Consider the following 13,801-nt stretch of genomic DNA (forward strand, 5'->3'; position numbering starts at 1 on the left):
AAAAATTAAATTATTAAATCCCAGCATAGTTAATACACGGTGTTATATTAGTTTCAGGTGCGCAATATAGTTATTCAACAATTCTATACATTACTCAGTGCTCATCATGATAAGTGTACTCTAATTCCCCAACACTTGTTTCACCCATTCCCCATCCACTTCCCCTGTAGTAACTGTTGTTTGTTCTCTACAGATAAGAGTTAAGAGAAATCTGTGCTTTTAACAATCCATACCCTCCATGGGTTTGGTAGCTATTGATGAAGAGGACAGAGCCCTGGCCTATGAGCTTGGAGTTCTGGGCTCCTATCACTGTCTCTCAGTGATTTGCTTCATAATTTTAATTAACTTAATGTTTTCTGTGTCAACCTTTGTTTGACTATCAAATAAGGGGAATTGGAATAAGGGGAATATCAACTATCAAATAAGGGGAATTGGAATAAATCAGGGGTCCCAAACTGGCTTTTGGTTTGGTCTGGCTTATGGAGAGGTGATCTTAAAAATACTTCACAAGTATTTTTATGCTGATCAAGTCAACCAGACACTGGCCATGGTGCTGAAACAGGATCCTCCTGGTGACCTGTTGGTTAGATGTTAACCCTTTAGTCGCTGGATGATGGAGCAGGCTGACATTCTGGGGCAGGCGAGGAGTGCCAGGGTAGTGGTGGGAGTCATTTGGAGGGCCTGCCGTAATGACTGCTTACCAATTTAAATGTAAAGGGACAAACATTATATGGTCTCATTCATTTGGGGAATATAAAAATTAGTGAAAGGGAATAAAGGGGAAAGGAGAAAAAATGAGTGGGAAATATCAGAAAAGGAGACAGAACACAAGCGACCCCTAACTCTGGGAAACGAACTAGGGGTGGTGGAAGGAGAGATGGGCGGGGGGTGGGGGTGACTGAGTGGTGGGCACTGAGGTGAGCGCTTGATGGGGTGAGCACTGGGTGTTATTCTGTATGTTGACAAATTGAACACCGATAAACATAAATTTATTATTAAAAAATATATAAATATAAAAAATAAAAAATAAATGAAAAGGTTTCACTACTTTAACAATCCCTACAGCACAGCAGGTGAGTTCCAGATGACTACTAAATGTGCAGTAATTTTGTTCTTTATTATTATCACTTGGTTTTATTATTGTTAAAATATTAAATTAATTATTAGTACTTAGTTAAGTGGGGGGGGGAATTTTCATTTATAAACCTGGATATACAGCTTCTTTTGAAAAAAAAAATCTGGCCACATTGGATCTGAACTTCTGCCTGGCAACAATTACTTGTGATTGAAGAGCATTGCTGTCTTGAACCCAGCAGGCATTCTCCAGGTCCTGACAGAGCCTGACCAGCTACTTCATTCATTTATCCTCCCTGCTGGCTACTATAGACATTTGATTTTGTGGTTCCTTGTCTAATAAGGTCCTTTCTAGCCTTAAAGCTTGAGGGCTTTTTTATTCTTTTGCTCTCCAATACTATTCCTGAATGAAGTGAAATGGACAGGCAGATAGGAGATGTACTGAAAACTGGACCCTGTAAGAAGTCAGTGATTTTAAGGTGATATTTGAAGCCTATTAAAGTTGATGACATCTCTTTAAGCTATAAATTGCCCCCTGTCAGGAGCTGGGTGAGGCAGGCATTTGGTGCAGATTAATCCCAAGAATGTTTCATTAAAATCTCTGCATAGCCAGCAGTGGGAGGTGACATGCTGACTTGACTTGTACTTTTTCCTGAGGTGACATGCTTGTCCTTTATGCCACAAACTCTATCTACAGCTTCTCCCAGTTTCAGCCTCAATTATAGGAATGGCTTGTCGATTTGACTTTAATTCTGAGTTACCTCCTTAAGACAGTGTGCTGGCTGAGGTCAATGCTTTCTGAAGTCTTGTTAAGTGTCTGTCACAGGGCTGACAACCTTGGAGGCTTTCACACTAGAGAGCGAGTCATCTCTGCCTTTGCAGTCCTGACTCAGACAGAAAAACAGGACAGACGTTACCTCTCATCCGGTAGCCTTTCCTCAAAACCTGATTCCCAAGTCTTTTCTCATTTTCCCTAAGTGAAACACAAAGGTCCCAGAACCTGATTTTGTCCAAGAATCAGATGTATTGCTGAATCTTCTCAGTGAAGGGTGGGCTGTGTATTTTACGTTGAATAACAACATTGACAACATCTACAATAATAACGCTTTCTCTCTTTTTCCCCTCAATTATTGATTGAGCACCTATTACCAGACACAGTCATGAATAAGTCATCTATACTCATCATAGGCTTACTGCCCTAGGAAAGAGGCTGTCTTAGTTCAGGCTGCCCCAGAGGCAAATACTGAGACAAAGATCCCAACGTTTATTTGGTAGATGCAGGAAACAGAGGTGGGAAGGGAAGGCAGTCAGTAAAGGGCATCCTCTTAAGTCAGATGCCACAGTGAACAGCACAGTGAAGCTTAAACCTGTAGGAAATTGAGAAAATATGTAAAATACACACCTCAGTATTTTCCCTCCCAAGGGGTAAGACAGTTGGGGTATTTACACACCATCTTTAGAGGATCATTGGTTGAGGACTTCGGCCAGAGGCTATTAATTTCTTGGCATTTCAGCGAGCTACACAGTAGCCTTTGGTTTCCAAGAAAACCTCTCAAGACCTGAGATACAGAAATTGGCTGAACTCCCTAAAATCACAGAATGCAAGGGATATGGGTGGGGCACTGACAACTGCTATAGAAACAGACATTAATCAAATATTGTACTCTAAAAACTACAGAACACGTATGAAAGAAATTGAGGAAGACACAAAGAGATGTGAAAGCATTCCATGCTCATGGATTGGAAGACTAAATATTATTAAAATGTCTATGCTACCCAGAGCAATATATACATTCAATGCAATCCCTATCAAAATACCATCAACATTTTTCAAAGAGCTGAAACAAATAATCCTAAAATGTGTATGGAACCAGAAAAGATCCCAAATAGCCAGAGGAGTATTGAAAAAGAAAACCAAAACTGGAGGCATCACGATGCTGGACTTCAAGGTTTATTACAAAGCTGTCAGTCATCATGAAGACAGTGTGGTCCTGGCACAAAAACAGACACATAGATCATTGGAACAGAATAGAGAACCCAGAGATGGACCTTCAGTTCTGTGGTCAATTAATGTTCAACAAGGCAGGAAAGAATATCCAATGGAAAAAGGACAGTCTCTGCAAAAAATGGTGCTGAGAAAATTGGCCAGCCACGTTAGAAGAATGCAGTTGGACCACTTTCTTACACCAGACACAAAGATAAACTCAAAATGGATAAAAGACCTAAATGTGAGACATGAATCCATCAAAATCCTAGAGGAGAACATAAGCAGCAACCTCTTGGACCTTGGCCCCAGCATCTTCTTGCTAGATAAGTCTCCGAAGGCAAGAGAAACAAAAGCAAAAATCAACTATTAGGACTTCATCAAGATAAAAAGCTTTTTGGGAAGCATCTGCCTTTGGCTCAGGGCGTGATCCTGGGCTCCTGGGATCGAGTCCTGCATTGGGCTCCCCGCAGGGAGCTTGCTTCTCCCTCTGCCTGTGTCTCTGCCTCTCTCTGTGTCTCTGCCTCTCTGTGTGTCTCTCATGAATAAATAAATAAAATCGTTTTAAAAAAAAGATAAAAAGCTTCTGCACAGCAAAAGAAACAGTCAATAAAACTAAAAGACAACCTACAGAATGGGAGAAAATATTTGCAAATGTCTTATTAGATAAAGGGCTAGTATCCAAGATGTATAAAGAACTCATCAAACTCAATACCCTCCAAAAAAAACAATCTGTCGAAAAGGGGGCAGAAGACGTGAACAGGCATTTCTCCAAAGAAGAAATACAAACGGCTAACAGACGCATGAAAAAAATGCTCCACACATCTCAGCATCAGCGAAATACAAATCAAACGCACGATGAGATACCACCTCACACCAGTGACGATTAACAAGCCAAGAAACAAAAAATGTTGGTGAGGACATGGAGAAAGGGGAACCTCTTACACTGCTGGTGGGAATGTGAACTGGTGCAGCCACTCTGGAAAACTGTGTGAGGGTCCTCAAGAAGTTAGAAATAGACCTGCCCTACGACCCAGCCATTGCACTGCTGGGGATTTACCCCAAAGATACAGGTGTAGTGATCCAGAAGGGCACCTGCACCACAATGTTTATAACAGTGATGTCCACAATAGCCAAACTACAGAAAGAGCCCAGATGTCCACTGATAGATGAGTGGATAAAGAATATGTTATATATTATGTGTGTGTGTGTGTGTGTGTGTGTGTGTGAGTAATGGAATATTACTCAGCCATCAGAAAGGATGAATACTTATCATTTACATCAGTGTAGTTGGAACTGGAGGGTGTTATGCTGAGCAAAATAAGGAGAATCAGAGAAAGACACTTATAGGTTTCACTCACATGTGGAATTTAAAAAACAAAGGATCATAGGGGGAGAGGAAAATGAGATTAAATCAAAGAGAAAGTCAAAGCATAAGAGACTCTTAGCTATAGGAAAGAAACTGAGGGTTGTTGGAGGGGAGATGGTGAAGAGATGGGGTACCTGGGTGATGGGCACTAAGGTACTAAGGTGAGGGCATGTGATGTGATGAGCACTGGGGGTTATATGCAACTGATGAACTATTGAACTCTACAGCTGAAACTAATGTATGTTGGGTAATTGAATTTAAATTAAAAAAAAAGTTAACTCAGGAAAATGCATAAAATGGTTACTGTGATAAGGATTTTAAGGAGAGATGCATTTGTTAGAAATCCGTCCTGGTCAGGTTTATTTGAATAAAAGCTTTATTAAATAAATAAATAAATAAATAAATAAATAAATAAATAAATAAATAAATAAATAAAATAAAAGCTTTATATATGTAACTTGTTGGATCTTTTAAAACTCCATGAGATTGAATAACTTGCCAGTCAGGGGCAGAACCAAGACTAGAACCTTGAAGGGGGAGGAAATCATCCTTTTTGTCTCTGCTTTTTCATGAACTCTTAGAGCAGGTCTCTAACCCTCAAATGCCTCAGGAGCTAATAGAAATATTTGGCCTCAATTCCAAGAATTTTTATTTCATGAGCTGGACACAATTTTTCCATGACTAATTATGCACCAGGCTCCAATGTTGTTGTTATATAACCATCTGCAACAAAAATACTCAGTAACAAAGCATCCAAAAAATTATAGTGCCAAAGAATTAGGACCAAATGGAATGTCATGTTTCATAGTGAAAACAAATCCCTCTCTGGACATGGACATCTCGGGAGAATAAAAATCTGGTTTTGGATGTTACCCAAAACTGGATAACTTAATGGACATAAAGGAGATACTTATAGATTTTTTTCCTGGATAAACAATGATCAGCTAACAGTTCATCAGATGTCTCAGCCCCGGGGGAGGGCAGCTTGAAGAGAACCAAGGTCATTCGTGGCCACTTGTCTATAAACAGACACCAGCTTAGTTGCGTTCCTGTTGTACTGCTGGTTTTAAAATCAGTGGCTAAAAGAAAAATAAAATAAAATAAAATAAAATAAAATAAAATAAAATAAAATAAAATAAAATAAAAAAATAAAATAAAAAAATAAAATAAAATAAAATAAAATAAAATAAAATAAATAAAATAAAATAAAATAAAATAAAATAAAATAAAATAAAATAAAATAAAATAAAATCAGTGGCTAATTAGCAAGTGTGTAGAGTGTCTCAGTAGAGTGTCCAAGTTTTTCTTTAAAGTAACATCATTTTCACCAAGGGTGGTACTGCAAACTTTGAAATTAGCATCAAATGCTCTTAATTTGCAATGTTTTTGTTTGAAAATAGCAAGGAGTTGTGACTAATCTTTGACAAGTTGAATCCTTCATTCAGCTGTTTATATATTTTTAGCAGTACATGGAATAGGCTTGTTAATGGCTCCCCCATTTGTAGCCTGTATGGATTTCTCACTTCCCCTAAAAGTCTAAAAAGGAGACTTTTTTTAGTCTTAAGTCTTTAGTCCTCTTTTTTTTTAGTCTCCCTAAAAGGGAGACTTTTCTCTTCCTCCTTCTCTGCCTCCCCCATTTCCCTCCCTTCTCTTTTCCTCCGCATCCACTGAGCATCTACTATGATCCAGGTACTGGGTCCCAGGAATACAATGACAAATCCTTCCTTTGTTAGAGTTTTCAGTCTGGTGGGGCGGCGGGGGGGGGGGGGGGGGGCGGAGATAAGGGCGCAGATAATGATGTATGATGGGATGAATGCTATGAAAGCAGGACAAGATAGTGCAGGCCTAAGGCTAGGGTAGCATTTTAGGAGGCTCCCTTTGTCTGTGATAGAGAGTATGGACAGCAGAAGGAAAAGGTGAGGGACACCTGGGTGGCTCAGTGGGTTAAGCGTCTATCTTCAGCTCAGCTCATGATCCCAGGGTCCTGGGATTGAGTCTGACATCAGGCTCTCTGCTAAGCAGAGAAGTGAAGCTTCTTTCTCTGCTCTGCCTGCCTCTCCCCTGCATGTGCTCTCTCTCTCTGACAAATGAATAAATAAAATATTCTAAAAAAAGAAGGAGATGGGATCCCTGGGTGGCTCAGCGGTTTAGCACCTGCCTTTGGCCCAGGGCTTGATCCTGGAGTCTCAGGATCGAGTCCCACATCAGGCTCCCAGCATGGAGCCTGCTTCTCCCTCTGCCTGTGTCTCTGCCTCTCTCTCTGTGTGTCTCTCATGAATAAATAAACAAAATCTTTAAAAATAAATAAATAAGTAAACAAACAAATAAATAAATAATAAATAGGAGATGAGGCTTAGAAAGCCTGATGTGATGATGCTGGTGTGAATTGATGCCAATGGTAATGGAGATAAAAGAGATCAAAGAGAAGTTTAGAAAGCAGAATCAGCCTGTGTGTGTGTCTTAGGGTAAGGGGGGGGGGAATGGGTGCTACGTTTCAACTGAGATCTGGGACCCAGGATGAAAAGCAGGTATGGTTAGAAGGAAAGGTGATGAGTTAGGTCCTGGGAATACATGAGTTCTGACTTTCTTTTCTAAGCTTCAGGAAAGCCCCTCGATCTCCAGGAACTTTATTTTCCAGATTATCTGTGAAGTAGAAATGGGAATAGAATAGTACCTACATTCTATGAGGATTAGATTTTCACTTTATGTGAGAATGCTACACAAACTAGCATCGTTCTCCAGGTATGGATTGCTCTCCAGGGGTATGGACTGTTCTCCAGGTATATGGACTGTTCTCCAGGGGTATGGATTGTTCTCCAGGGGTATGGACTGTTCTCCAGGGGTATGGATTGTTGTCCAGGGGTATGGACTGTTCTCCAGGGGTATGGACTGTTCTCCAGGTATGGATTGCTCTCCAGGGGTATGGACTGTTCTCCAGTGGTATGGACTGTTCTCCAGGTATGGACTGCTCTCCAGGGGTATGGACTGTTCTCCAAGGGCATGGACTGTTGTCCAGGGGTATGGACTGTTCTCCAGTGGTATGGACTGTTCTCCAGGTATGGACTGCTCTCCAGGGGTATGGACTGTTCTCCAAGGGCATGGACTGTTGTCCAGGGGTATGGACTGCTCTCCAGGGGTATGGACTGTTCTCCAGTGGTATGGACTGTTCTCCAGGTATGGACTGCTCTCCAGGGGTATGGACTGTTCTCCAGGGGTATGGACTGTTCTCCAGGGGTATGGATTGTTCTCCAGGGGTACGGACTGTTCTCCAGGGGTATGGACTGTTGTCCAGGGGTATGGATTGTTCTCCAGGGGTACGGATTGTTCTCCAGGTATATGGACTGTTCTCCAGGTGTATGGATTGTTCTCCAGGGGTATGGACTGTTCTCCAGGGGTATGGACTGTTGTCCAGGGGTATGGATTGTTCTCCAGGGGTATGGACTGTTGTCCAGGGGTATGGATTGTTCTCCAGGGGTATGGATTGTTCTCCAGGTGTATGGATTGTTCTCCAGGGGTATGGACTGTTCTCCAGGGGTATGGACTGTTGTCCAGGGGTATGGATTGTTCTCCAGGTGTGGAGGATTACTTTTATTACAGTGTCATCTCCAGCCTGTCCAATGCAGGGAATAAATCGGGAGACAAGAATGTGAGTCTAGTCTTTGCCTCTTGCTAGTAGTTGTGTATCATTGCAGTAAGACATGGTCCATTGGGGAGGTTAATTTATTCCCTTGCCACCACCTTGCCCCCATCTGCATAATGAATGTTCTGGCAATTTATGGCCTGAGTATGGCTTGGGAATATATTACATTAGAATCACACAGTTTAAAAGAGCAATTTAGTTGGCAACAGTCAAAGACCAATTTCACATAAAATCTTTCATCTTGAACCACCATTCCCACGTGCAGTGGTCAGCTGACACTCAGTGGAGGCTGCTCACGGAGGCAGGGTCTCCAAGTGCAGCCTGGGACTCACTACTCTCTTCCATGTCGGGTCCCTGACATTGAATGCTATTGGTCATTTTTCTTTCTTTTTTTTTTATTGGTCATTTTTAATTGTACATCTGCTGCTACTCTTTTCACTCCTGACCCTTTTACTGTTCCCATCTTGGCTTTGCATGTTTTGGGATTTGTGATCCCCTAAATACATGGTCTTGTCTTAAGTCACATCAATCTTTTAAATTCTGCAATTCTGTCTCTAAATATCCTACAGCTGGCTTCCTACAGACTTTGAATCTCTGACAATGGTTCCTATGCCATGTTTCTGGAGTGAATGACTGCTTTTTGATGATGCTCCCTCAAAAGCCACCTGTTCCACTTATCTAGGTGGCTAGATTAAATCATAGAATAAAGAGGAATACACCAGACAGGTGCATCACTTAGATTATCCTTTCTTTTTAAACCAAAGAGCTCTAAATCAACCTGGCTTTGGTGGAAAAAGGAATTTATTGAGTTCCATGATGGCCAAAAAGACTAGTCAGTTGAACTCTTGATCCAGAGGCTCAAAAAATGTCACTGGACTCAGTTTCTCTCCATTTCCTGGCCATTCTTTTCCATTTCAGCTGCATGATCAAACTCCATTAATGGCAAGATGGCTACGAGGGGCTCAAACCCCTCATTATTTAAGGTTAAAATCTTGTGGAAAAGAGAGTGTGCTTTTCTTCCTAAAAGGCACACTAAATGCTTATTGTCTCTCTCTGGCCCTGACTGAGCCATGTGTCTGTCCTTCAGCTAGTTGCCAGGGCCAGGGGAATGTGATGCTCTGGCTGGTCAGTCCTATGTCCCATACCTTCTCCTATAGCCACAAGTGTTGTCAATTCCCTCTGACATTCATGGACTGAGGAAGGGAAGGGGGTATTTCCTACAGAAAATTTTTGGCAGAATTATCCAAAGAAGGGAAAATGGGTGCTATATGGATGTTGTCTATCAAAAACAATATATGTCCTTTCACTGTATCTGGGTCTTCTGTCTAGAAAAAAACTGGTCAGAAGGCTCTAAGTACTTAGAAACCACTGTCCTTAAGGGTGAGGGGGTCATAGTACTTGAATCACTAACAGTGGAGTAAGTTATTCTTAATGGATAAAAAATTATTAAAAATTTAGTAAGCCATTTTCAAGCAGCACAGCACCACATGAACTGTTTGATATTAGAAAAACTGGGATATTTTTAACGTTTCATTTCTCAGCAGGTTGTTTATAGTAAATAATTTAGGTTTTACAGCCATATACTATCTTTATCACATAGTCTGCTTTTCTCTCAACTACTTAAAAATGTAAAGGCAATTCTTAGCCCTTGGGGCAATACAAAAATAGGCAATGGGCTGGATTTGGTATGCACTCACAGTTACTGGCCACACCTAGACTCTATATGATGTGGATTATTTATTGAACAAAACAGAAAAATGTCTATTATGAGATCTCAACTCTAGTGTATATTTAATTCTCAGAAAAAAAATCTTAACATAGATATAAAGTTTAGTACAATTTTAGAAATAAGGGGGGGGAGTAATTTGTGTCTGAAATCACAAAGCTAGTAAGAGGAACTGCAAAGCTCGGACTCCAAAGATCCTGCTTCTAACCCAGTGTCTTACTCCTGTCGCTTGCTATGCCTTTCTCCAGGATGAACCTGGAACATATGGCTTCAAGTCAATTGAGCAAAGATAATGAAGAAACTATTTGTGTGAGGCATTGTCCTAAGTACTGAGGCACTGTCCTAAGTACTGAACAAGACATCTGTGATTCTGCATATGGGTTGTTTGATACCTTGGGAGTGAGAGAAATCCCCAGGAAGTTACTTGAAAAGATAAAGAGCCAGGGCTAAACCCTGAGGAACTTTGATACATAAAGCTGTATGGAGGAGATGGGGCACCTAAGAGAAAGGGATTGAGAGAACATATAAAGGCCAGGAGAACACACAGTTATGGGACCTAGAAAAATGGCAGAAGTTTCTAAAAGGCCATGTGACTGGGGACTAAAATGTAGCCATTGGATTTAGAAACATGGAGGCAAATAATGCCTTGGTAAGAGCTCTTTGGGTGGGGTTGTGATGATGGGGCCAGGAGTAGATCGAAGAGAGAATGGGAGCGACAGATGGGCTGGTGGTGCAGATACCTCAAATCCTTTTTTTTTTTTTAAGATGGAGAGGAAAGCAAAGGAATAGGACAAATGCTGAAGGGGTAGGTGTAGAGGTTTTTGTTTTTGTTTTGTAAATATGGGAGAGGAAAAATAAATAAATAAATATGAGAGAGGGTGAGCCTGGGTGGCTCAACAGTTGAGCTTCTGCCTTTGGCTCAGGGCGTGATCCAAATTCAGGGATCGAGTCCCACATCAGGCTTCCTGCATGGAGCCTGTTTCTCTCTTTGCCTATGTCTCTGCCTCTCTCTGTGTCTCTCATGAATAAATAAATAAAATCTTTTGAAAAAAATATGGGAGAGACTAAAGCATTTTTGGATATTTATGAGATGTATACAAAAAAAAAAGGGATGATGAAGAAGATTCAGGACGGGTAGGAAACAATAGTCAGTGGGGTACCTTAGAAGGATGAAAGAACTGATGTTCATAGCACAGGTCCACGAGTGGGCCTTTCATATTTAGGGGGAAGAACTTCCTCCTCAATTGAAAGGGAACAGAAAGAGGAGAGCCACTGAGGCAGCAAGGTTTATAGAACTGGCATATGGGAGATGAGAGAATCTCTATCTAGTGACTTCTCTTTTCTCCTGAGAATGACCTATTTCTCTAGAGTCCAGTGTGATTTCTCCTGGGCCCAGAAGTCTGGAAGGACTGAGTTCAGCCTGCACAGGATAAGAGAAGGAGACACTGACTTGAACACATGCAAATTGTCAACTATTCTTATTCTCCGCTGCAAATAATCCTCCTTATGAGTTTGACAGAAAGAAGCTTTTTTTTTAAAGAAAGAAACATGATGTCCAAAGCGTGATATGCTCATGTCATAGGCTGACAGCCCTTGGGATGTTTACATTGTTTGTCAGAAGCAGTGAACCAGGTGTCTAACATCCAAGGTCTTGGCAAAAGAATTCTCAACTGCATGGGTCTCCTTGAGTCAAATCTACAAAATATCTTTAAAGGAATCAAGGTATAGCAAGTACAAAACCTAACCCCCGAGCCAGGCACACGCAGTCTGCACTGGACGGGTCCACCATGCTGCTCACAGCACAATCGGTCTCTGCCACACGAATCACCTCATTGGCAGATGAGAAATGAAATATTCCTGATGAGTTCAAAAGTGACTCCTGCTATCGTTAAGACTGGCCTTACTCCTTGGAAAGTCAAACACAGAAGATTAGTTCCTTATAGTTTTCAGATCATCTGATCTGAACTGTCATTCTGTTAGATATAAAAACAGAAAAAAATATTAAAATTAGTTTTATGCTCCCAGTCTGCATTGTTTCTTGATTTTATGGTAAGAAGTGCAGGGTACAAAGGACAAAGCTCTGAGGAATTGAAGGAAAGGCTTTAGCCATGTGGATCATAAAGTCCTAAAGTTAGAGATGACCTCAGAGATCCTTGATTGAACTTTTTCTTGATGCAAGAATCCCCACTGGAATAAAGGGGAAAGGAGAAAAAATAAGTGAATAAAGGGGAAAGGAGAAAAAATAAGTGAATAAAAGGAAAGGAGAAAAAATAAGTGGGAAATATCAGAAAGGGAGTCAGAACATGAAAGACTCTTAACTCTGGGAAACGAACTAGGGGGGTGGAAGGGGAGGAGGGTGGGGGGTGGGGGTGACCGGGTGACGGGCACTGAGGGGGGCACTTGATGGGATGAGCACTGGGGGTTATTCTGTATGCTGACAAATTGAACACCAATAAAATATAAATTTATTTAAAAAGAAAAAAGAAAAAAAAAAGAATCCCCTCTTGATCAGCCTCAACACAAGGCCAGTCAACCTAGCCTGCGTGTATCGGTGATGGGGCATTCATACTGCTGTGATCTCTATTTCCACTTTCAGAGAGTTTTGGTGATGATGGAATTCTTCATGTAGAGTAACTTCAGTTTTCCTGTAACTAATTCTGTGCTGCTAAGTTATGTGGAATAAACTGTATAACCCTGATACAGAATTTATATTCTTATATTGGAAACAAGATATCTTGGCCTTCATGCAGTATAGCATAGCAATTGGGAGCATATGGCTGTGAATCATTCAGAACCTGAGTTTGAATTGCATCACAGCTTTTATGGGTGGCATGACTTTAGGCAATTTATTTCTTCTCTTAGAATATGAATTTCACGCTTATAAAATGGCATAAGTCTAGTGCCTGCCTTATAAGGCTGTTGTATGGCTTGAGTTTATAATGAACATAAAGGTCATAATACAGTGCTCTGAAGTCCGACACTCCATCTGCCATAATATATCCACCATTTTTCTGTTGAGTGACCTTGGTGCATCTGCTTCCTGAAGAGATGTGATGCACCTCACGAGGTTGTTGGGAGGTTAGATGTAAACTGCTTAGATCCATGCTTGGCCCATAGTAAGTAATCAATAAATATTTCACATTTGTCGATAATTGATCCACTAATTAGATTGATTATAAGTCAACTAATAATTCATAGTAATTAATGTCATATCGTTATTTACAGAATGCTGGTACTTAGTCGTTATGTCTTTGACTAGATATTCAGCAGGTGTGATATTTGTATTAATTTCTTATATAGCAATAGATAACTGAATATAGTATCCCAATTGGCCTTCCCATACCTACTCTTGTTGTCCTTTGCACTGTAGCCAAAATCTGCTGATTTACTAACATATAAATCTGATTATTGCTTAAACTTTCTTTTTTTTTAAAGATTTTATTTTTTAGATTTTATTTATTTATTCATTAGAGACAGAGACAGAGGCAGGGAGAGAAGCGGGCTCCTTGCAGGGAGCCCGATGTGGGATTTGATCCCAGGACCCAGGAATCCCCTCCGAGCCAAAGGCAGACGCTTAACCTCCTGAGCCACCCAGGAGTCCCTGCTTAAACTCTTTCCATGACTTTCCATTGCCTCATTATAAAGCCCAATGTTCCCAACATTTGCTCAAAGAACCCTTCTGATCGACTCTCTAGCCTCATCTCCCACCATTTCTCTCTTTGAACTCTGTGCTCCACCTAGCAATTCTTTTCAGTTCCTTCTGACCCCATGCTCATTCTCACTTCCAGGCTTTTGCACTTATTATGTCTCCTGCTAGAAGCTTCCTTTCTCCTTACCCTTTACCTCACTACCTTGCAGTCATCCTTTGTGTTTAACTTAATTATCACTCCTTATTCCTCAAAAAGTTAAAAATACAACTGCCCTATGACTCAGCAATTGCATTACTTAGTATTTATCCAAAGATACAAACAGTGATTTGAAGGAGCACCTGCATCCCAATGTTTATAG

The sequence above is a fragment of the Vulpes lagopus genome, chromosome 2 (genome assembly GCF_018345385.1).
Source record: "Vulpes lagopus strain Blue_001 chromosome 2, ASM1834538v1, whole genome shotgun sequence".
In the NCBI taxonomy this organism is placed as follows: Eukaryota; Metazoa; Chordata; class Mammalia; order Carnivora; family Canidae; genus Vulpes; species Vulpes lagopus.